The sequence below is a fragment of the Xenopus laevis genome, chromosome 5L (genome assembly GCF_017654675.1).
Source record: "Xenopus laevis strain J_2021 chromosome 5L, Xenopus_laevis_v10.1, whole genome shotgun sequence".
Taxonomy (NCBI): Eukaryota; Metazoa; Chordata; class Amphibia; order Anura; family Pipidae; genus Xenopus; species Xenopus laevis.
In genome coordinates this window covers 74,868,266-74,892,527 of record NC_054379.1, presented here as the reverse complement: position 1 = coordinate 74,892,527, position 24,262 = coordinate 74,868,266, and the positions used below count along the sequence as shown (strand labels likewise).

Genomic DNA, 24,262 nt, shown 5'->3' with positions numbered 1-24,262 from the left:
GGTCCATTTTATACAGCTGTTACTTTTCTAGGTAGGTCATATATGTGGCATTACCTAATGAAGTTAATGTAAGTATTTTACCAACAGGATAAGGTATGTGGCTATTCACATGGTCTATTAATTATTAACCCACATGAAGAAAAATGAAATCTGGGACTATGAATTGAACTTAATTATTTACTAGTACCACTAATTGTATACATGTGACAGTGGTAAACTCTGTAGTTGTGTTTTTGGGGGTTACTTCCTGTTGTATATTTAAATACAATGTACTTTGGCAAAGGGCCCTTACGATATGTAGTTCACATAAATACACTTTGTTAACAGCTAGTTCTGCTTTCAAGCCTCCCTGGTTTTCTCATTATTAATATAATCAAAATATGTATATTTTAGTTTGAGAAAAATACAGGAGAATGCAGTTTAAGACAAAAAAGTTGTTTTCATTTAAAAATAAAAGTTTATGTTATTATGTATAATATAAAAATATATAGCAACGAGAACATTTTTACAGAATGATTCCTTAAGCCCAGCATATTTTCCAAACCAAAAAAGAATTGTACGATCTTAATCAAATTGCTTTAGAAAGAGAACATGTTTTAAAATGTTTTCTTATTTTTTGTAGGGCAATGGCATGAAATTGAAATGCAGTCTGCAGATTATTGCTTCTAATTGCTTTCTTATGCTGCTTGAACTTTTTAATAATAATCTCAAGTAAGCAAAATATTGTTTTATACTGTGTGACCTCTCAATAATGAGTCCAAAACAGTACAAGTACTATGATCCAGCTGGACACAGTGGAAAAAAGTATATTTAGTTTTTTAAAAAAAATATTTCATAGCCCTTGAGATAGACATGCATGTCTAATGACTGCAGACATCAGAATTTGCCATCTAAGAAAAGGAACAATAGCCTTCAAGTTGCTTTTCCATATATCACCAATGATATCCTATGCTGAAGCAAGAGTAAGCTACAGCAGCTAACATTGTTTATTTATTTTTTATTCATTTTTTTACTTTATTTTATTTGAGTTTTCAAAGTTAACATTTTCACAGATTTCCCAACCCCTGATATAGCTTCAGTACTTATATTGTAACAAAACTATTAAAACTTCAGTACTGTAAGAAAAGTACAGTTATGGGATCCATTATCTGAAAACACAGAAAGCTCTGAATGTAGAAAAAATTACATGTCCCATAGACTTAATTTTAAGCAATTCTAATTTTTCAAAAATTATCTCATTTTCCCTGCAATAATAAAACAGTACTTTATACTTGATCTAAGCTGTATAAATCCCTATTGGTGGCAAAACAATCCTATTGGGTTTGTTTAATATTTAAATGTTTTTTTTAGCATACTTAGGGGCACATTTACTTAGCTCGAGTGAAGGATTAGAAGGGAAAAAACTTCGAATTTCGGCTACTTCGACCATCAAATTGGCTACTTTGACCTTCGACTACGACTTTGAATCGAACGATTCAAACTAAAAATCGTTCGACTATTCGACCATTCGATAGTCGAAGGACTGTCTCTTTAAAAAAAAACTTTGACTGCCTATTTCGTCAACCTAAAACCTACCGAGCACCAATGTTAGCCTATGGGGAAGGTCCCCATAAGCTTTCTAAGTTTTTTTTTGATCGAAGGAAAATCCTTCGATCGATGGATTAAAATCCTTTGAATCGTTCGATTCGAAAGATTTAATCGTTCGATCTAAGCATTTGCGCTAAATCCTTCAACTTCGATATTCGAAGTCGAAGGATTTTACTTTGAGGGTCGAATTTCGAGGGTTAATTAACCCTCGATATTCGACCAATAGTAAATGTGCCCCCCAATATATGGTGATCTAAATTACAGAAAGCTCTCTTAATTGGAAAACCCCAGGCCCTAAGCATTCCAGATAATAGATCCCTATATCTGTACCATAAATGCACAAATACAAATTGTATATTATATATATATAAGAGATACTGTACCACCTTAAATTATGAGGAGTAAATGTCACTAAGGAGTTTTGTGACCATATAAAGATGATGATTATGATGAGTAATAATGAATAACTTTTCATTATTACTTCCATAATAGAAATGAGCTATATTGTTGATTTATATGTACTTTCTCTCTCTGGGGGGAGGTTATAAACATGAATATTTTACATAAATGTTTTATCTTAAAGCAGTCAGGCCCAGATTTGTGGAAAGGCCACCTAGGCCCGGGCCTAGGGTGGCAGAATTTTAAGGGGGCGACATGCTGCTCAACCACACCCACATTGGTTGAAAAACACTGGGGATGCGCTGGAGATACAATCATTTTTTAAATTTCCCACGCATCAGTCCCCATTGCTCCGGTCCAGATGATGAAAATTTGCACGAATAAAGGGGAGGGGCAGGGGCGACGAACGGCAGTGGGCCTAGGGGCGCCCACTATGTAAATCCGGCCCTGAAAGCAGTATTATACTTGTGGGTATCCACTACCTGCACACAGGAGGTGATCACATATATCTCTCAAAAACAACAAACAGTTAAAGGGCAAGTAAACCCTGTGGTGGAAGGAATAGAACACATCCCCTAACAATCGCTCCCAAAGAGGTGTAACTCTAATTTAAAAAAATACTACACTATATATTACCCTTTTGTCTATCCCTGAGGTTATAGAGCTGGTTTTCTTCCTACAACTAGTGATGGGCGGATTTATTCAGCATGCGTGATTTTGCGGCGAATTATATATTATAATAGCAGAAGACATGGCAACATTTGTAAATGATTACGGTAAATCACAAGATTTTGGGCAAGTCAGGGTAAGCTTCTGACCATAAGTCTGGGTCACAGACTTGCTGGGCACAATTCTATGTACAATGTTGTATTAATACATCAAAAGTAGTAATTTGAGAAAAGCACTCAGTAGCAATTCTGCTGTCAAAATTAATTTTCACAGCAGAATTGCTACGGAGTGCTCTCCTCAAATTACTACTTTTGAGCGTATATAGGGCTTGCGGTAACCCTGACGCACCAACACTTTAACTAAACACAGGCTGAGCGTAAGAACAACTTCCATTGTCTTTGTATTAATACATATTTCTACATAGGTGTAAACATATCAACCATATTATGTTAAAGGAGCGGTTCACCTTTCAGTTAACTTTTAGTATGTTATAGAATGGCCAATTCATTGGTAGTCATTTTTTTCATAGTTTTAAAATTACAAATGCATTATTATTGCTGCTTTTTATTACTCATATTTCTATTCATCATACAAATCATACTAAAAGTTAACTTAAAGGTGAACAACCCAATAAACTATAGATTGTTGTTCCATCAGTGGCCATAGTTTCAGTTTGTTGGAGGGATAGACAAGCTGAACAGCAGAAGGCAAGTTACAGAAAGCTGTAAGTAAAGGCACATTAATGCAGATTTCCCTGACATGATTGGGAAAGTATAGTCTCTGATCGATAGTTTTGCTTCTACACAACAATGTAATGGAGATAAGTGGCAATGTTTTTGGATTTGCCTTAAAACATCCAGTTGAAGGAATCTGAATTGGTATGGGATCCATTATTTATCCTTATTGGTGGCACTCCCTAATGTGCATGCTTGGAAAATAAAATAAAGAAAGAACATATACACAGTATACAGTCCCAACCTCCAGGCCTTTATATAAAAGATTTGCTTTTATATAAGTATATCTCACTTTCCATATCAGCATGTGAATTCATGTACACGTAGACTGACTGCAATAGCTACAATGTTACCATCCTAAACTCCTTCAGGGTTAAGAATGATGTGTCACTCTTTTTAAGAATGTGCTTTACAAACAAAACAAACAAAAAGTTCTGTCCCCAGGAAAACTTAATGACTGAGAAAAGACATGCACAAATACAAAACCATAGTAACTATTTACAGGGGTATAAATAGCAGTGCTCAGACATCAAGCGAAAAACATTTCTCCACCAAGTCATGCAGACCTGCAGTTTACCTTCCCTCTCACACACATCCACACTAACAAGCCCCCCTTATTGTATGGTACCACCCGCAGTCACAAAAACGCCTTCAAATTAACATTGTAATACAGCAATAGGTCAGTATCAAACTGTTAGGGGGTTATTTACTAAACTCTGAATGCAAAAATGATGAAAAAATCGTGATTTTCTTTTATAAAATTGGACTTTAAAAAAATCATGAATTTTTTCGTATTTATTAAACCCCGAGGATGAAAAAGTCAGAATCTGAAAATCCGGCATCTCAGACCTGTCTAGGTTGCGTATAAGTCAATGGGAGAAGTCCCAATGATTTTTGGATGTGCGCTGAGTTTCGTGCAATACCTCGTAGTTTTTGGGTGAAAATTCAGAAAAATTGTGAAAATCGGATGAAAAAATCATTAAAATCTGCAAAGCAAATTTTTCGGGAAAATGTAATAATAAATAAGCGTAAAAACCCCGGTTTAATTGGAGTTTGTAGCAGAAAATATTGAGATAAATTCGGACTTTAATAAATAACCCCCTTAAACTTAAATCCTTATCCACCATGACTTTTGGAAGTGCTTGAAATCAGATAGACTTTACACTGAGATCCAGTATGTTTTTATTTTACATCACTCATAGAATGTATAATTAAACATCAAGTAAGAAATCCTTTCATTGTAATATATAGACTATTTACAATTACGTTTAAACTATAAAAGACTCCTGAAAATGTAATTTTGAGAGCAACATGAGCAACGAATATTGAATAACTAATGCCCACATGGCAGGTGGTTATGATGTCTTTAATGTGTCAAAGGAAAAACATCTGAAAGACAGGATAATATGTTTCAAACTAGTTCAAAGGATCCAGGTAAGAGGAATGGCTGTTGGAAGTAACAGCTCAGCTTTAGGGAATAGTGAGACAGTTGAAAGTAGCATTTGTAGCATTTGTCTACTTTGCTTCAGTCTAAATCAGAAACGATGAATAGTTTAAACAAGTTTGTTGCCCTAAACAGCTACTATAAAGGACAAAATTGTCAGCTGGAATAGCAAAACAGCTTTTTCATTGGTCTGTAATACAGTTTATATATTGAATAAAGTACCCTCAATTGTAAAATATAAGGATATTATAAGTTACCGAGGAGTTCCATAACCATATAAGGGCTAGTCCACACGGGGAGATTCGGGGAGATTTTGTCGCCTGGCGATTAATCGCCTCGTCTTTTGAGCGACTATCTCCCCGAACTGCCTCAGCGTTTTTCCCCATAGGCTAGAATGAAAAGTCGTCTGCACTAATGCACACGTGGCGATGCGTTTTCAATAGTCGCCCAAAGTGATTGCCTATGAGGGGGCAGGAGTCCGTTAGCATTAGAAACTTTAACAGGCTGACATGGGACAGGCAGGTTGGCAAAACTTCAACTAACAATTACTTACAAAAACAAACATCTTAGGAATGAACAATCAGCATGACCTATAGGTAACTATTAGGGGAAGATTTATCAAAGGTTGAGGTGAATTTTCAATGAAAAAAAATTTCAAGCTATTTTTCTGTGTACTTCAACTTGGGAATAGTCCTAATTTGAATCAAATTTGAAAAAAAAATCTAAAATTCAAATATTGAAATGTATCATGTACTGTCTCTTTAAAAATTTGACTTGGATCATTCACCATCTAAAACCTGCCAAATTGCTGTTTTAGCCTATGGGGGACCTCCTAGAACCTATTTGGAGTCAAATGGTGGACTTTGAAAAATCAAAGTTTTCTTTTTTGGATAAGGTCACACCTGGAGAGTCGTGGAGATTTAGTCACCCGGTGACTAATCGCCTCTTCTTTGGGGCTTCTACTCTCCCCGGACAGCTTCCGTCTGCTATAATGAAAACGTGCCTGCGGCATGGCACTCGTGGTGCTTCTTTGTCCGAAGTCGCCCGAAGTTTCTTCGTGAGGCAACTTCAGGGGCTTTGGAAACCGACTAAATCTCCCCGAATCTCCAGGTGTGACTTTACTCTTAGGAGTGTAAGAGTTCCTATGCTTCCTGTTCTTATGAGCCAAAATTAAGTATATTTAGACAGACCAGCAAACAGACAAACATACGCAGAACCAATGTCCCAATACAAATTTAGCTCTTCAGTCTTGATTTATCCTTTATTTCTATTGGTATTCTCATTATAAATATAATATATAAATAATATATAAATATCTATTGATATTTTTAATTAAATAAGCAAAAAAAGATAATGTTGTTGGGGAGAATTACAAAGTTAAAATTATATTACAGCATGACTGCATTACAGAACATTTCTTAGTAACAATAACAATTCATCAAATAGTTGTATTTAATTGTAACCAGATTTTGTGCGTATATTTACATATTATTAGCATTACATAAAAGTTATTCCACTGCACATTTTTTTTACCAGTATTGATTACAAAATCTGGAGGAAAATCAACAGAGTTTATTGAAGTTTTGTCACTGTACAAATACGTAGAGTCCAGCATACAGAGTAGCATTATTTGAAAAAAGATATACACATACATACAGTACATATCTATGCATTTCTTGATTTATACTCTTTTGGGGGAACGTAATAAAAGTCGATAACGGAAAAAATATTCGTAATGCGCAAAGTTATGCCTTTGTGCAAACAAATTTGCCTTTACGCAAATTTAATATAGCTTTTGCGAACCCAGAAACTAGCGACCACTTCTGACAGGGGAAGAAGGCTTGTGAATTTTATAGTTTGCGCCACTGCGCAGTGAATGTAATAAAACTTCTTACTGGAAAGTTGTCATGTTTGCTCCAAAAGATAACGACACCTTCAAGCACGTCTTAAAAGTGTGCAATGTGCAATTAAAATTCCAATGCACAATTAAAATTTGCAATGTAAACAGTTTAAGGAAAAGTATTATATTGCGAAATGCAAATTTTTATTTTGAAAATGTTTTGCTCTTTGCGACTTTTATTACATTCCCTCATTTATGTTTTTCAAGAGGAAAAAAGTACCTTAAAGAGGTTATTACATAACCTCTAAAACATTGAAAATGTGTAAAATACATCCACTATAGTGCTCTGCACATTACTGATTAAGTAAAGGGTGGGCCTCACAAATGCTGGGCCATCTTTATCCTGCCTTACTGCACATGCACACGTGTCCATGTTTTACACCTTCAAGGTATTGCACAGTTACACATTTTGCACATGAAAACATTTAAGGTCAACAAAGGTATTGCATTTTCAAAGCAGTATTTTTTATGTATATATCATGGCAGCTACCAGTAAGAGTTAGGTGACTTGTTTTGAAAAAATCACAAAAAAAATATAATTTCAAACAGCATTCCATCATCTTTATCTAATACCTAGGTGATGTCCCATAAATCACTTTAGTTGTGACAGCTGACAAATGAAGAAATGCTTAACAGATTACATTATACAGGAAGATGTAAAACTTACTAGAATCAACAGTTAAGAGCTCTGTAATTACTTGCAGCACATGAAAAACAAAATGCATTTTTTGGCCTTTACCCAATACCTCCAGGGCATAAGTAAAGAAGTTCAGAAATAGAAAGGATTCCACGAATGCTCCATGGCACATGCTCTTCATTTCTATTTCAAATCACTTTAAACTGGCTTTGTTTTTCACTCCTGTAATAAGAACCAACTTCAATCTCCCTCTAAGGCAGACCTATACATGTTCTATTAGCAAAGTGGATTAATGGCACAAACCACATATTATTAATTTACATTAATTGTCATTGCAATAAAAAAGCCAAGCCAGTGAAACAGGAACAGGAAACATGAAATGTTGTTAGACACAAAAGTAAAACTGCTCTAAGATGTCATTATAACTTAACTTGAAAAAATAAGTTCAATTTTGAATTACAAAACTTTGGCATCTAAAAGCTGCCCACTTTCTTTAAGTCACTGGGAAGTTTATTTAACATTTAAACAACTTTTTTTAAATTCAAGTGTTTTAAAACAATCAAGCTTTTACACCTTGTCTAAAAATTCACAGGGAGACCTATTTCTTAAAGATCGAATTTTAGTGGAATTTTGAGCTTTTTGAAACCACAATTAAAAATTTTTCTCTAAAATCAGGAATGCCATGAAATTTAATAAAAGATCCATTTTAAAAAAGCACAAAAAGCAAATTGTACGATAGAAAATATGAAAACCTCTAAAGCCTCTAAAAATGTGAGTTTTTTAGACAATTACTAGCAAAAAAAATCAGAAAAACGCTAACGCAATTTGAATGGATAAAAAAATGGTCCAATTAGATCAGTGCAGCTCCATTGACTTTTACAGGACCTTGATTGCTTTTACTTGGCAAAGTTTTGTATTCGAGTTTTTGTGGTTTTTACTCTTTGGACATTTTGAATTTTCACGAACATCTCGAGTTTTAGAGGAATTAAAAATTTTTAGATAAATACGACTCCTGACCAAAAATAAATACCCAATGTAAATAAATAGGACCCTTAGACTTATGCATACACATTAGAGTAAAATTGTGTGATTTTTCTCGATACACTGGGGGCTGTCTGACAGTAACTTTATAGCTTTGGAAAGCGGATTGCAAGATTTTTTGTCTTTTACCATGTCAGTGTCATATGGCGGTCCTAACTATTTAACTCTGGTCATATTTTTTACTCACGGCTTGGCTGCATTTATTGGTAGAAGTATTCCCACAAGGCCTTTTGTATTTTAGAAGTTGTAGTTTAGAAGCACTCACACCCTTTCATTAGTTGTGGAGTTATGCCTTTAAAAATAGATGTTGTTCTTGTAGATCACTCACCTATAAATGTTGCAGCCTGTGAGATCAGTGGTTAGGTCAGGAAACATGTTTCCCAAGAAGTTCCACCAAACAGGGATGCACTAGGCTATTTATCCAATTAATCAAATAGTTTATGTTGTGAAAATACAATAGAAGTCTACAGGAATCAAAGCAGATTAGGAAACACGTTTTTATTATTAAATCTGGCCAATTGTGTGCAAAACATTTAATTTGGTAAAGTAAAATTATGTCTGCAGGCACATAGATGTGTGCTTTTGGCTAATGCTTATCTTTTTTCCCCTTTTTCTGTTTGTATAATAAACAATTCAATCATTATTGCCAGTAAATCTGAGCTCAGTTTTCAACAGGATACATGGGAGCCTTAAGATGGCGATAGACGTGCAGATTTACCTGCTATATGAGACGTCCCAATCTCCCAACCTGCCACTAATCTTACAGATCAAATAAAGTAGTAAAAGAACAGATCAGGCAATGTTCTGCCCCTACAGCAATCATACGAAAGTTTATGTCCGACAAAGCTGGTGACAGTCTCCCTCTGATAATCATCAGATCGGCAACACGTGCAGAGATATTATCAGCAGCCGACAGAAATCTTCTAACCTGTCCGATCGACTAAACGATTGTGGAACGACAAATGTCAGGACAATCCACACATGTTCCGAAAATCATACGAATCAAGGATTCGTACAATTGGATCTTTGCATCTATGGCCAGTTTAAGACGTACAAGCTACTGGCATACTGGTACTTCTGTACAATCTATGTCACTTAGTGTATTAAACCAGGGATCCCCAACCTTTTTGACCCATGAGCCACAACCAGATATAAAAAGAATTGGGGTGCAACGCAAGCATAAAAAATTTTCTTGGGTGGTGTAAAATAAGTGCTGTGATTGCCCATTTGGTAGCCCCTATGTGGACTGGCAGCCTACAGGAGACTTTGTTTGGCAGTACATCTGGTTTTTATGCAACCAAAACTTGCCTCCAAGCAAGGTATTCAAAAATACTTTGAGGCAACTAGAAGCAACTTCCAAGGGGTTGGTGTGCAATATGTTGGTCACAAGCCACTGATTGGGGATCACTGGGTTAAACCATCATTATTTTTAAGGAGAAAAACAGAACAATGTAAACTTGGAGAAATATGCACATTTCTATAAAAATATCAGACTTCTTGGTTGATGTTCTTTTAAAAATTATAATTAAAACAAAATACATGCTTTTAAGCAGGTTCTAATATCAAGCCAACTGAATATTTGGAGACCACAGTGTTTGTACTAGTGAAATACAACATGGTAAACAAAGATTGTTATGTTTATGTTTCATATTATAAATTGATGTCAGAACTGATATACTTTTTATCCTGGTTGCCATGGAATGCATAAAGATTAAGAAATAATCCAAGGGTCGAGGCACAAAATGGTACATTAATCTCACCTCTCCTGAATTTTATCAAGAACACCACAAGAAAAATGGATTTATGTGGGATTACATTCAATAAGTAACCCATCAAGTTTAGGAAATCTCTTTGGATCTTTTTTACACATGGTAATGAAAAAGGAACCAGAATTACAATCAGAGGAAATGCATATTTTAAGTTACTAGTGGAGGGGAAAATGTGCTGCCTGTGGAGGTTTCTTAATTGTTTTATTGACCAACAAAGTTGAAGCAAAGACAGAAGTCTGGGGGACAGTGCCCTGGCTCATTTTTAGTTCTAACTCCATATATATGTTATACTACTATACTACTCCTCATTTAAATTCCTGAGCCACCTTTATATGGATGATACCCAAATCAAGCAGTCTACTCCTGACTTCTCACCCTCTGTCTTTGCCCAAGTTACAGATTGCCTTTCTGCTATCTCCTGGATGTCACAACACTAACTGAAACAAAACTCCATTATATTTCAGCCATTATGTTCACCAATTGTATAAATAATATGTTGACAAACCACTTATGTTTGAAATACAATAACTTTTGAATGAAGCAAAATTTTTGTCAGGTAATACATCCTACAGATAAATGATGTAAATTCAAATTCTTAATTGCACCTGACACGCTTAAGCAAAACAATCTGCCCTCCCAAAATATACTGCAAAGAATCACACTCCTAATTGCATATTGCACAGAATGCTACAGGGGAGGCTCATAGGTGGGATGGGGCTTTCCCTCGCATACCCCTTCCTGGGTGCAGGCTCAAGCAGGTGTTAAGTACAGGGTTCTCTTGTGTCTTTCAGCACTGCATTTTGCCCTTTGTCCTTAGTTTTCAAACCAATGACAATTGTGTCATGCACAGTTTGCAAGGGTACAATTTTGTGCTCCTTAGCACCCCAGCACTTGTATTCTTTTACTTAGTAAATAAGTCTTGTCTCCTTTTACCAAAACTCATCAATTGAGTTACCTTTCGGATATTGTGTAAGGCAGCCTCAGTAAACAATAGCATCTGGTACACCTTCACCTATCACTTCATTTAGCCAACCTCTTTTTTGCCCCCCGCACCTAGATATTTTAGCTACCCAGATTTAGCTCTAAAGTTGAAAAGATTTATGCATCACAACATTATACCAGTTTTTATTGTCTGGGACTGCTGTGCTTTAAACACTAGCGATAAACCATGTACTCACTGAGTAGTTGGAAAATCCTGTAAATTATTTACTGACAGATATATAACTATGGGACTTGCTTAAACTTTGTTTAGATTACATTTTAAAATGCCATGGGGCATTGTTTCCTTTTGCTACATATAGTACTAAATTCGTTTTTAGCTAATGGAATGATCTCTGCACAGTCTGTGTATATTTTTATAAAGTGCTTTGTGAAACACTGCAAACAGGTTTCGTTGATCTCAGGTTTATCTTTATGACCACACAACATGCCGGAAATTATTCGGAACTGTCTGTGACATATGGGGCTTATCTTATCTGCATATAGCTGTTATTATAAAGCCATCATTCTCTTCAGGTGCACCTGAAATCTTTAAATATGACATTTCCATTACTTTAAATAAAAAAAGAAGGCTCTAAATAAGTTCCATATATGGCACGCTATAAGGCACGCTATAAGTCCCAGGAATATGATCCACATTCATAGGAGAAATAATTAAGGCTATTTCTGTAGTAATCTGGAAAATCAAACAGGATCTCACAATGCATATTTTTTATCTGTAATAAAAAAATCTTCAGTTGTCACAGGTGTAGCTTAACTAATCATGTTCTTTATATCTTGATGAAAACTCCAGTGATAAATGCATTCTCTTATCATGTAATGTTGCCCTTAATTTAGTGACTGACATATTTGTAATATCTGTGTTGATTATACGTTTCAATCAGCGCTTTCTCACGGTTTTATGTATAATTGCACATGTACTGTAACTAAGGGAGTTTTATTTTTTTTCCCACCAGAGTGGACTATCTCCAGTTTGTAAAGCTATATAAAGCTATAATGTAGGGTTCATTTGCTAAGCATATGGCAGGGTGCCAAGTGCAAACAATGGGTGCCATCTACCATGTTTTTTGCCCTTTTGCCCTAAGTAGAATAGAGGCAGAGACCTTTGTCCATCCCATTGCCGAGGAGTGGGTTGGGGCAGACATGTAGGCATTTAAATCATGTAAGCACATGCTCACTGCATAGTCTACAACCAGTAGGAAGAATCAAAGTTTTACCTAACAAGTTATTAATTTATAAAGATAATAACATGAATAGAACTAGGACTGCTTACCCACGGCAGGCCATAAATCATGAATCTATTGTCAAACATCAGTTTTTATCCAAATACCAAAATGTATTTGTCACATATTTCCCAGGTTTATAATGGTATGAGGAGACTTATTAAGATAAGATAACAATTTTCTGTTTATGCTGATACCATGCTTCACATTGTAGGGTACATTTCTAGGACAGATTGAACCACAGATCCATCTTAAAAATATTGTAAATAAATATGGCTGCTAAAGAAATCACTTGTTCATGGGACTGCTGTACATGGAAAATACTTCACAAAAATGACCAAGCATTGTAATTTACTGTTATAGTTTTGCCGTGGTAATTTGTTGATTTCCTTTTTCTAATTAAAAACTAAAAAGTCAATGAATTTTTACTTACCAGCTTGCTGAGGAATAGTTAAAATGAATTTCCATGAAGCATAAGTGAGGAAAGAGGAAAGGATGTCATAAGTATAAAATATGAACTTGTAATGGAGATGAATTAGAAAGGACCAAACACTTTTTCTAATTTATTAGGAATGGAGCTTTTTTTCCAGTTTTGCAACTGGTCATATTTAAAAAAAAAAAAATCTGCAGAAAAAAACTATAGCTGGCATTTAATAAATCAGTTTCACATATAGTCTTTATCATTTCTATCTATTTATTGTTACAATGGTTTAGATATTTGAACATGAACCTAACAATGTTTTTTTTTGCTTTCAACAGACAGCACACATGCTGTGAGTCACAAGCGGATATTACCTGAGCTAATTGGCCAATTCCAACCATGTTTTTCAACTTATAAATCATATAAAGAATCTATCTATGAAGAAAAAATATAAAATAAACCTATTTGTGAAAAGGGATACATCCATTACAGTGTGTTTTATTTATACATAAAACTAAACTATTTTTGGCTTTTTAAGAACATTCAGTGAAATTTTAGACTTTCAAAGCATTTGGGAAGGAAACTGTAAAATCTGCAGCTACAAAAAGCATTATTCTAAGGGGCCAATTCATTAACTCCGAGTGAAGGAATAGAAGAAAAAAAACTTCGAATTTCAAAGTGTTTTTTTGGCTACTTCGACCATCGAATGGGCTACTTCGACCTTCGACTACGATTTCGACCTCGAATCGAAGGATTCGAACTAAAAATCGTTCGACCATTTGATAGTCGAAGTACTGTCTCTTTAAGAAAAAACTTCGACCCCATAGTTCGCCACCTAAAAGCTACCGAACCCAATGTTATCCTATGGGGAAGGTCCCCATAGGCTTGGCTACGTTTCTTTGGTCGAAGGATAACCCTTCGATCGTTGGATTAAAATCCTTTGAATCGTTCGATTCGAAGGATTTAATCGTTCGATCAAACGATTATTCCTTTGATCTTACGACCGAACTATTTGTGCAAAATCCTTGGACTTCGATATTCGAAGTCGAAGGATTTTCATTCCCAGTCGAATATCAAGGGTTAATTAACCCTCGATATTCGACCCTTGATGAATTTGCCCCTTGGTGTAAACAAAACCTAACACAATTTTTTTAGAATTGCTATATTTTATTGCTATTTAAAAACCCTGCATAGATATGGTTTGTAATGTTTGTGAAACATCAAATCCCCTTAGCATACACAAGGATGTTTGCAATAGCATGGTCTCCATATTTAGCAATGGCATATATCTTCTTTAAATACACATATATGTTTTTGCAAAATCCAATTAAGCTGACAAACGTGAATTCGAATTTAAATGGCCAGGGCTAAACTACACTGGAGATTTTGATCAGATTTTGTGGGTCAGACTTTATCTGGTGTTATGTTTTGTTTATGCATCTACATTGGACAGCCAATGTATTTCAATGAGAGAACAAAGTCTTTCAGATACCATCAGGTTTTATCTTGTCTTACCTTCCAACAGACATGTTATGTCAGATGGCAAATCTTCCATGTAGTTTATACATCAGACTTATTTACAGTCCCATTTATATTCTGACCCATGCAACTACATGCAGCTTCAGGCCCAGATTGGCAAATGGGTTCTGGCAAATGCCAGAGGGGCTGCTGTAAATTGCCATAGAAAGTCACTATATATTGGGCTGGTGGGAGGCTGTTTGGGCTGCTGTGTGGCCTGTTTGGGCCTCTGTGTACCTGAAATGCCAGGGCCTATTTTGAATCTCAGTCCAGGCCTGTCCAGGCCTGTCCAGCTTGTAGGATGCAATCTATCATTAAACTCAAACAAAGGAAGCAGGGCTGTTTTCAGAAGTAATTTAATGTTGTTTGAGTCGGGGGGGGCAGTCATACATATACAATGTGGGTTTCATTCTTCTTCTAGAACTGCAATGGTTGTATAACCAAAAATGAGTTTTCGTACCTGCCCTTACTGTTAAACTTTTAGTTTTAGACACGGGTCTTTTAAAAAAACATGTCATATGATGTACAAAAAGGTAAAAATGAGTCCCTAATAATAGCAATGGTATCATTGCCAGGCAGAATAAGGAATCATGTAGAGCAAGAGGCAGAATAATACTATACTGTAAATATGTCAAAAGCAACAAGAACTAAACAAACACCAAATGCAAGGGGAGGGGGGAATATGAGGGTTTAGTGGTCCTTTATTAGATAACCACTTAGAGGCAGATTTACCAAAAATGTAATTTTAAAATTTTGGTGTGCTTTCTAATTTGAAAACTCAAAACTTTAGATTGTTGTTTATTTATTTAAAAATCATGTAAAATTGCATTAAACAACTAAAAACTACTCTGCAGTGAAATTGCAGTCTACCCATGATTTTCAATGAGCCATATTTCTATTTAATCTCAAAACCTCAAACTGAAAAATAGTTTGAATTTTGCTAATAAAATTCCCATGGACTTCTACATGAACTTGACAGCATTTGAGTGTGAGTTTTTGCTCTTATATCTAAAAAATGTGAAACTCAAACATTTAAATTATATTTTTTGCAGTAGAAAGACTCGAATATGAGTGTTGATAAATTAACCTGTTGAGGCCTATTTATCAACATTTTCGTGGTTTTAGAGGTTTTTAAAATCATCACTAAACTTACTTTCTCTAAAACCACAAATGTCATAAGATTTATTAAAAAATCTGAACTGAAAAAGCATGAATGGGAAAGGTTGCAGAAATGTTTAAAAAAAATCGACTTTTTCGTATTGTCACACAAAAGCTAGCATCAAAAATATCTGAAACCTCTAAAAGAAAGACAAAGAAAGATCGGTTATTGTAAGGGACATCTGTCATTGACTTCTACATGTTTTTGACAGTCTTTACCTGGAGTATTTTCATATTTGGATTTGTCGTAGTTATATTTGCATAATAAATCCTGAAAAAGTTGCAGAAAAAAATTCGACTTTTTCGGGATTTATTATGCAACAAAATTGCGACAATTCAGAATATAAAAATACTCTAGGTAAAGACTGTCGAAAACATGTAGAGGTCAATGGCAGATGTCCCTTTTGTCATCAAAAATGAACGACAATTAAAAAATAACAATGAAAACACGACAAAGGGTTTAATGTTTTTCTTGCCAGCAGCCAGTTCCTTGTGATTTAAATAGAACCTGTAAATGGAGAATCTATGCTGCTGGTAATCTGTGACTTTCACTGCAAATGCTGTAGATGCTATGATGCTGGCAGGGATGAAATTTTGGCCACATTTTTGGGAATAACCACTCTTTTAACACACTAGCTCTAATTAAAGGAGTCTGAAGGCAACTATCAAGAGTGCATTTTATAGGCATTCCAGACTCAAAAGAGGGTTAATCTACAACTGATTTATACTTTACAAGACAATATTGTATAATATATAAAGCTAGCAATGTTCCTAAGATGCATGTGTTTCTTGGGTAACAAACTGAACATTTTGATTGTAAATAGTTTAACAGTGTAGTGTCTACTCATTCTGAGCAGTGGTAACACTAGAAAAGCAGACATTTGGTTATGCAACCTCTCTAAACCTTCTTTATTTACTAAGCTGTGTAAGGGCCCTGGAGCCTTTTTTGTTCTGGTACATCACATGCTGCTAAACTTCTGCACAGCATAGGAAAATGTGTTGACCGAAACATACACTTAGGGGCATATTTATCAAGGGTCGAATTGAAATTTCACATTTTTAAATTAAATTTCGAGTTTATTTTAGTGTAATTCGACTAGGGAATAGTCCAAATTCGATTAGAATTTTAAAAAATTTGACTATTCCCCATATAAAACCTGTCAATTTGATTAGAATTTGATTTGATTCGAATTTGCAGCTCAATTGTATTCACCCATTTTATAAAATTTGATTGCTTGGTTTTTTTTTCGAATTTCGAGTTTAAGGGAGTTGATAGGAGTTTTTAGAAACTCCCATAAACTCAAAATTCGACCCTTGATAAATCTGCCCCTTACTGTATAGTTCTAGAACTATGATTTTTCGGGCTAGATTCAATTCAGTGAGAAAAAGGTATATCATGTGAAATCTCATGGACGAGATTCAATTTGAGATGCAATTCAATTCAGAAAAACTTATCTTCAAGGTGTATCACATGAAAACTCTATTAAAGTCTATGGTAAAAAACTGGAACTGAATTTGGAGAAAAGTTTTTTCTCCTGGAATTGAATATCGTCCATGAGTTTTCATGTGATAAACCATAACGTTTTCTCACTTTATTTGAAAAGATGGAGACATATTTTATTTTAAATTGTATTATTTGTAATGCAATAATTACATAACCTTGCAATTAATTAACATTGAACCTCATTTGCCATTTTTTTTTTTTTTTGGGAACATACAATTTTTGGGGAACGTACAGTTTTGCACAATTTAGCAAAAATAGATAGACAGTAGTTACAATACCAACCTCAAGGTCATGAAGGTTAAAACCACTTTTGCTCAGATCCATGAGGCATGCCACTAACAACCAGTTTGAAAATATTCCATTTTCGCCAGGCATGGATTAACAGAAGCTTTCAGTGTCTCACCGCCGCAAATGTTTTTGCGAAACTGCATCAAAAATGTGTTGCCGAAAAATCTGGCCCAACAAAAAAATGGCTGTGCGTCAAAATTGTTGTGTGCATAAAAAATTGACGCCTCAAAATTATTTGGACGCCCATTGGCTTTAATGTATTTGGACATAAAAGTCGCGCATATAAAAATTTACACTTGCGTCAAAAATTTTCACACGCCAATATTTTTGGCGTTTCGCAATTTTTTTTGCCATTTCAAGAACGGGACAGATTCGCCCATCATTATTCATAATCTATCTTACAGCCATTGTTCTGTGCAAGTACAAATATAAGTCCATACAACCAGTTCAGGCAAAGTCAGGTTGGTAAGACCATACAAGGAGAATAAAATGCAGCTAAAAAGTACTGTATTCATGCTGATTTGACATCTATCATTCCACGGGCAGCATACAAAATACATATATCAGCATGAGAGTAAAAAAAGGAAGAAATGAATAAGTAGAAAAATGTATTTACTGAATGATGCTGCATATTAAAAGCAATAATCACCCGCTTTTCAACCCAGGATGGTGAACGTGTATCTATTGTCTATCATTCACAACGCCCACTCAACTTATTTATATCTTTCCATCTTTCCAAAGAGGCTAAGACATCCTACACACATGCAAATGAGCAGCATTTATTCTTATGTAGTAGCTTCATGCATAGAATCTGGATTCACATATATCTGCAAAAATGGTTGTTATTCTGAATGAAGGCCTAAAACATGTTAGCATGAAAATAATGGCTGCTACCCAAGAGTGTTCAAATTAAATAATGCAGTCTTTCTTCTGATGAAGGGTTCACAACCTTGTAATTCATCCACGTCTGCTACTCATGATGCTGCATGCTACTTACAACAGATCACACCTCCCACATCTAAATATCCCAAAATACAAAATAAGGGCATCATAGGCCACACCATTTGTCCAACACACTTTTGGATAATTCCTCTTCAGATGTCCTACTCTGGCAGGGGAAATAGAAGGTTTGCAGACATCTTAAGCCAATTGGCTCAGCTCACAAAAAGTACTGTAATATGTTTGACTGAAGTCGATTTACCGCATTTCCTTTGTTCGTACGATCGAAGGAAAAATCGTTCAATCGAACGATGCGAAGGATTTTAATCCATCGATCGAATGATTTTCCTTCAATCAAGAAAAGCTAGGAAAGCCTATGGGGACCTTCCCCATAGGCTAACATTGATGCTCGGTAGGTTTTAGGTGGCGAAGTAGGTGGTCGAAGCTTCGACTATCAAATGGTCGAATATTCGAACGATTTCTAGTTCGAATCGTTCGATACAAAGTCATAGTCGAAGTAGCCAATTCGATGGTCGAAGTAGCCAAAAAAATACTTCGAAATTCAAAGTATTTTTTATTCTATTCCTTCACTCGAGCTAAGTCAATGTGCCCCATAAAGTCTATAAGATATCACTGCTCATAAACAGGAATAATGCTATATATATATATATATATATATATATATATATATATATATATATATATATATATATATATATATATATATATATATATAGGCACAACAGAGGCTTGCACTCACAGGACTTACAAATGAGGAAAAAGGTGTTTATTTGGCAAAAGCAACTAACGTTTCAGCTAGCTCCCTAGCCGAAACATTAGTTGTTTTTGCCAAATAAACACTTTTTTCCTCATTCGTAAGTCCTGTGAGTGCAAGCCTCTGTTGTGCCTGCATACATTTATCGAAGCTTTTTGCACCCAGGCATCGTACACCTTTATACGAGTTGTGCCGACATCCTGTATATTTATATATATATATATATATTTATATATATATATATATATCTATATCTATATATATATATATATATATATATATATATATATATATATATATATATATATATATATATATATACATAGCCATGCAGATTATGTTAGATATATAGTCTGTTTGGTCAGTTTTTACTGTTGTACCGTGAAGCAAAAAAAGTGGGGGCAGCTGAAAAATATGGCATTGCCCCAGCAACAATGCTGAAAGAGTAATGTTTAAAACATCCATCTGTCACTAGCACACCCCACAAAAAAAACCCCAACAATATAAGGCCACAGGCCAGCTCATGACACAGCCACAACCAAGGAGAAAATTCACTGTAATATTTATTGGAGCGGTGTACTGCTCCACACCCCACTAGAACATACTCATTAGGTTCCGATGCCACAATCACAGCCTACAATGAACCAATCAGACACTGCAGAGCTTTGCTTCAGTGCTGCTTGCTCCTTGTCTACAGAAGCTGCCATAACACAGCGCAATTAAACTAAAAGTAAAATTAGGAATGGCACTCATTTGAGTATCAGTTCAGACTACTTGTGACAATGGCTCAACATATCAGGGGTGAAAAAACCAACCTTGATGCTGTTGCCCTGAAATGGACTGGTCATACTTAGCCAGGTATCCAAGAAACAAGAGCACTACAGGACATTTTAAAGAGGGCATATTGCATAAAAACAAAAATGTACCAGTGCATTATACTCCGCTATATTCTATAGAAGAATTGTGCTTAGAAAAGTTGTGTTTCAAGGGTACTGGTGATCTTCCTTTAAAATATCAGGCAACTCAGCAATTCATGGGCATACCTACCAATATTACATCAGAAAACTTTATATGTCATAACCGCAATCAACCCTAGCCACACTCCGCAATTGTCCACCTAACATTTTGGTCCACAAACCTAGACTCTCTCATCTGAACATGGGCAACTGGAAATTGTTCCTCTATTATGTTTTACTGATAACATTTTGTTTGCTAATTGGTTCTTTTTTTTTTTGCACACGAAAAATCAGTAGAAGTGAAACATATGGAAAAGCTTTTAAAATATTGCAATTAGTAGATGTTCCAGAAATGTGGTTGACTGTTTTGTTCAGCTGAAGAGGCCCTGCATCTGGGGAAGCATGATAAAAGGATGTTAAAATGTACTTACAACTGTGAGAGTCAATACATTTTATTATTGCAGATAAGGTTGGTTCGATTTCTTAGATGCATATATTGTATTACATGGACTTTTCCTGTAACCCATCTATACCTGTGAATTAATGCATTACTGTACTGTATCATGCATACGACTTGGATTTTGTTTTTAAAAATCAATAAAAAATTTAAAAATTTTAAAAAAAATGTACTTACAAACATGTGGAACACAGGATTACTACACAGCAATGAAAACTCCTCTACTAACAAAACTGTATCAAGAACTCCCCAATACAATACATCTAGCAAATATGCCAATAAATAAGCAACCTAAGAATTAACTGCAATGTTCAATTTACTCTACATTACATTAACACAGAATTTCATAATATCCAAAGCCACACCTTACTAAAGCAATATGGTCTTGACAGCCATGAGATAACTACACTGACAGAGGCAGCCAGTAAATTGAAAACTAAGGGGTATAAACCTAGATTTGATAGACCAGGTGCACAGTTTGTGTATATTTCTAGATAGTGATATTTCCATTTTGTTTCAGCTACCATCAGATCAATATTCTTCCATCTCAAAATTATTGCAAGAATAAAAAATCTGATTCAAGTGGAGGATATGCTAAAATGAATCCATGTTATTTTATCATCAAGACTGGATTACTCCAATGACCTGTATTACAGTCTCCCAGAAAAAATATCTGCACTGATTACAGTTGTTACAAAATGCGGCAGCCAGGCTACTTGCCCCAACACTGCAACAATGACACATAACACTAAGGGGCCGATTCATTTACTTCGAGTGAAGTATTCGAAGGTAAAAAGCTTCGAATATCGAAGTTTTTTTGGGCTACTTCGACCATCGAATGGGCTACTTCGACCTTCAACTACGACTATCGAAGGATTCGAAGTAAAAATCGTTCGACTATTCGACTATTCGATAGTCGAAGTACTGTCTCTTAAAAAAAAACTTCGACCCCCTAGTTCGGAAGCTAAAAGCTACCGAAGTCAATGTTAGCCTATGGGGAAGGTCCCCATAGGCTTTCCTAAGTTTTTTTGATCGAAGGATATTCCTTCGATCGTTGGATTTAAATCCTTCGAATCGTTCGATTAGAAGGATTTAATCGTTCGATCGAAGGAATAATCCTTCGATCGTACGATCGTACTATCTGCGCTAAATCCTTCGACTTCGATATTCGAAGTCGAAGGATTTTAGTTCCTAGTCGAATATTGAGGGTTAATTAACCCTTGATGAATCGGCCCCCAATTCTACGTTGGCTTCCACTGCAGGACTCATTAAGATCTGCCTTCCTGCTTTAAAATCTCTAAGTAATCTTGGCCCTGTTTATCTGGAAGGACATCCAGTTTCTCATAATCCCACTTATTCCCTATATGTTTTAGAATCCGGAAAACTCAAGATACTCAAGGCTGAATAAAAGTCCTTTGAATCTCATGCTTTGGGCCAGATTCAATTCAGTGAGGAAAAGTTATCTCATGCTTTATCACATGAAAACGCATGGACAAGATTCAATTTGAGGAGAAAAAACTTTTCTCCAAATTCAGTTCCCATTTTTTCTCTTAGACTTCAATAGAGTTTTCACATAATAAACAGTGAAATAAGCTTTCCTGAATGAAATTTCATCTCAAATTGAATCATGTTCATGACTTTTCACAAAACACTTTTTCTAGCTGAATTGAATCTGGCCCTTTATATGATATAACACCCAAAACATGGGACTCCCTGTCATACACAGTCCAAGAAGCATCTTCTTCAGATGTTTTAAAAGCAGACCAAAAAAATATCTGTTTCCCCAAGCTTATGGAGTACAAAAATTAAATTTTAGAAAAGCAACCCTGTCACTGCTGTGGTCAACACCATTTTGTGCTGGAATATGAACTTTAGGTACTTGCCCTATGTTAATTGTATATTGTCCAATAAGTCAGCAGAATGAATGTGTATGCTTTATTAATCAGGGGAAAGCTCAAATGAAAAATGCACATTCAGCCAGAGAGGACATTTCTCATTCAATACCACAGCTTGCCAGCTGTATGGACTCTCTCAAAAACCCAAGCAAAAAATTTTGGAAAGATAAAATATCAGCAGAAGGTGGAAAGAAAAGTGCACAGTGTTTGCTTCTGGCTCTTAGATCCAGATTTCAACAACTGAGCTGCAAGCAGCAAAGGCACAGGGGAATGTACTGAATTGTGTTTTTTTGATGCTGAATTCTGGCTCTAGTTCTCCTGAGGTTGCTGCACTGACAATGCTGCCTTCACAAAGAGATCTAATAGTTTTTTGTTGTTATTTACATCAGTTCTCCAACACAGACTCTTGCCCTATGTTCAAGCTTGGAACAAAGGTGTGCTTAGCCCAGTAGCCTCATGAAAAATGTGGGCGTATCTCTGTTGCCATTATCTGTTTTTCAGATTTGCAAAAAAAGAATATGCACTTGTCCTGCTTGATTTATTTTCTTTATAGATGAACCTTCTGACTGAAGAAGCCTGGTGTATAATAATTATATTTCACTTTAACCCCTGTGCCCTTGGCTCTGCAGTAATAACTGAAATCTCTATTTCTCAGAAACTGCCTAAGGTCTATGACACACATAGTGGTTTAAGGAAATTTGGCAGCAGTGTTTTTTTTCTTTGAATATAATGTGGCACTAAATTGCTACAAATTATTCTAACTGCTGGCTAAGAAGCTGCATGAAATAATGACACTGATATATTTAATACAGTTCTGGTCTAAATTAGAACACAGGCAGTGGCATAACTATGGGCAGAAGACCCCATGACCACATTTGAGACAGAGGGGGAGGGGATCCAGTTAGGACACATATCCTACCTCTAACCAAGTGTGTTCAGCAATCCCTATTTTTCGCTCTCTCTCTCAGCATTTACATATAGTTCTGGTTGAGAACCTTTCCAATAATTTTCCATTCTGATCTAGACACTGCTGCCTAACTGCTGGTATGGTAGCAGTTGAAAAATTCAAGTCTGAGAATTGCAAAACAAAAAGTAACTATCTTTTAAAAATGAAGAAGAATAAGACTAATTGCAAACTGCCCTAAAATATGGCTGTTTTAATCATATAAAAATTAAATTTTAGGGTAAACTACTGCTTTGAGAATAAAGTCTGAAAATATATATATATATTTTGCTTATCAGATTAAAAATAGCACTACTTGGGACTTTAGTAATAAGCATACACGTTCATGCCCTTTAAAACATTTTTGATGTGGGAGTCTCTACATAACAGGGTTGTACGTGCTATACTGCACAGCCATTACTTTTTAAATTAGAGACTATAGACAAAACCTCAAGTATATTCCGTTATCCATACATACTGCTTAACAGGGACAGAAGTCAGTTGGGAAGTCAAGACTTAGTGAATTGAGGTATGATATGGAACACTGACCCAAATATAAAGTGTAGCACAAAGGGAGTCATTTAGGGGAAGAATAAAAAAAGCATATCAGAGGACTAAAGAAAAAGCTCACAAGGCAAATACAGTACATACCATACTCAAGATAATTTTAAGTATAATGCAAACATGCATGACAGTCTTGTACAGAAAGCCACAATACATGTTGTATATTTTTACTGATGCCTTTATAAGGAGCCTTAACTTACTCAACTAACTGAGTCAGAATCAAATAAAGGTATGGGATGCGTTATCAGGAAACCCGTTATCCAGAAAGTTCCTTATTACGGGATGGCCATCTCCCATAGACTCCATTTTATCCAAATAATTAAAATTTTAAAAAATGATTCCCTTTTTCTCTGTAATAATAAAACAGTAGCTTGTACTTGATCCAAACTGAGATATACTTAATCCTTATTGGAGGCAAAAGGTTTACATGATTTTCTAGTAG

At 35.4% G+C, this 24,262-nt stretch overlaps 1 protein-coding gene across 3 annotated transcripts in view; it reads right to left on the bottom strand.

Moving 5' to 3' along the window:
- Positions 1-24,262, bottom strand: part of LOC108716793 (cAMP-specific 3',5'-cyclic phosphodiesterase 7B) — a 160,336-nt gene that overhangs the window by 97,474 nt on the left and 38,600 nt on the right. Inside the window, exon 2 of one of the 3 annotated variants that reach the window (XM_041562962.1) lies at positions 12,836-12,842. The exons of the other annotated variants lie outside the window; for them this stretch is intronic. The gene's annotated coding sequence lies outside the window, so the exon portion shown is untranslated. The remainder of the gene's footprint in view (positions 1-12,835; positions 12,843-24,262) is intronic. 3 annotated transcript variants of the gene reach the window in all.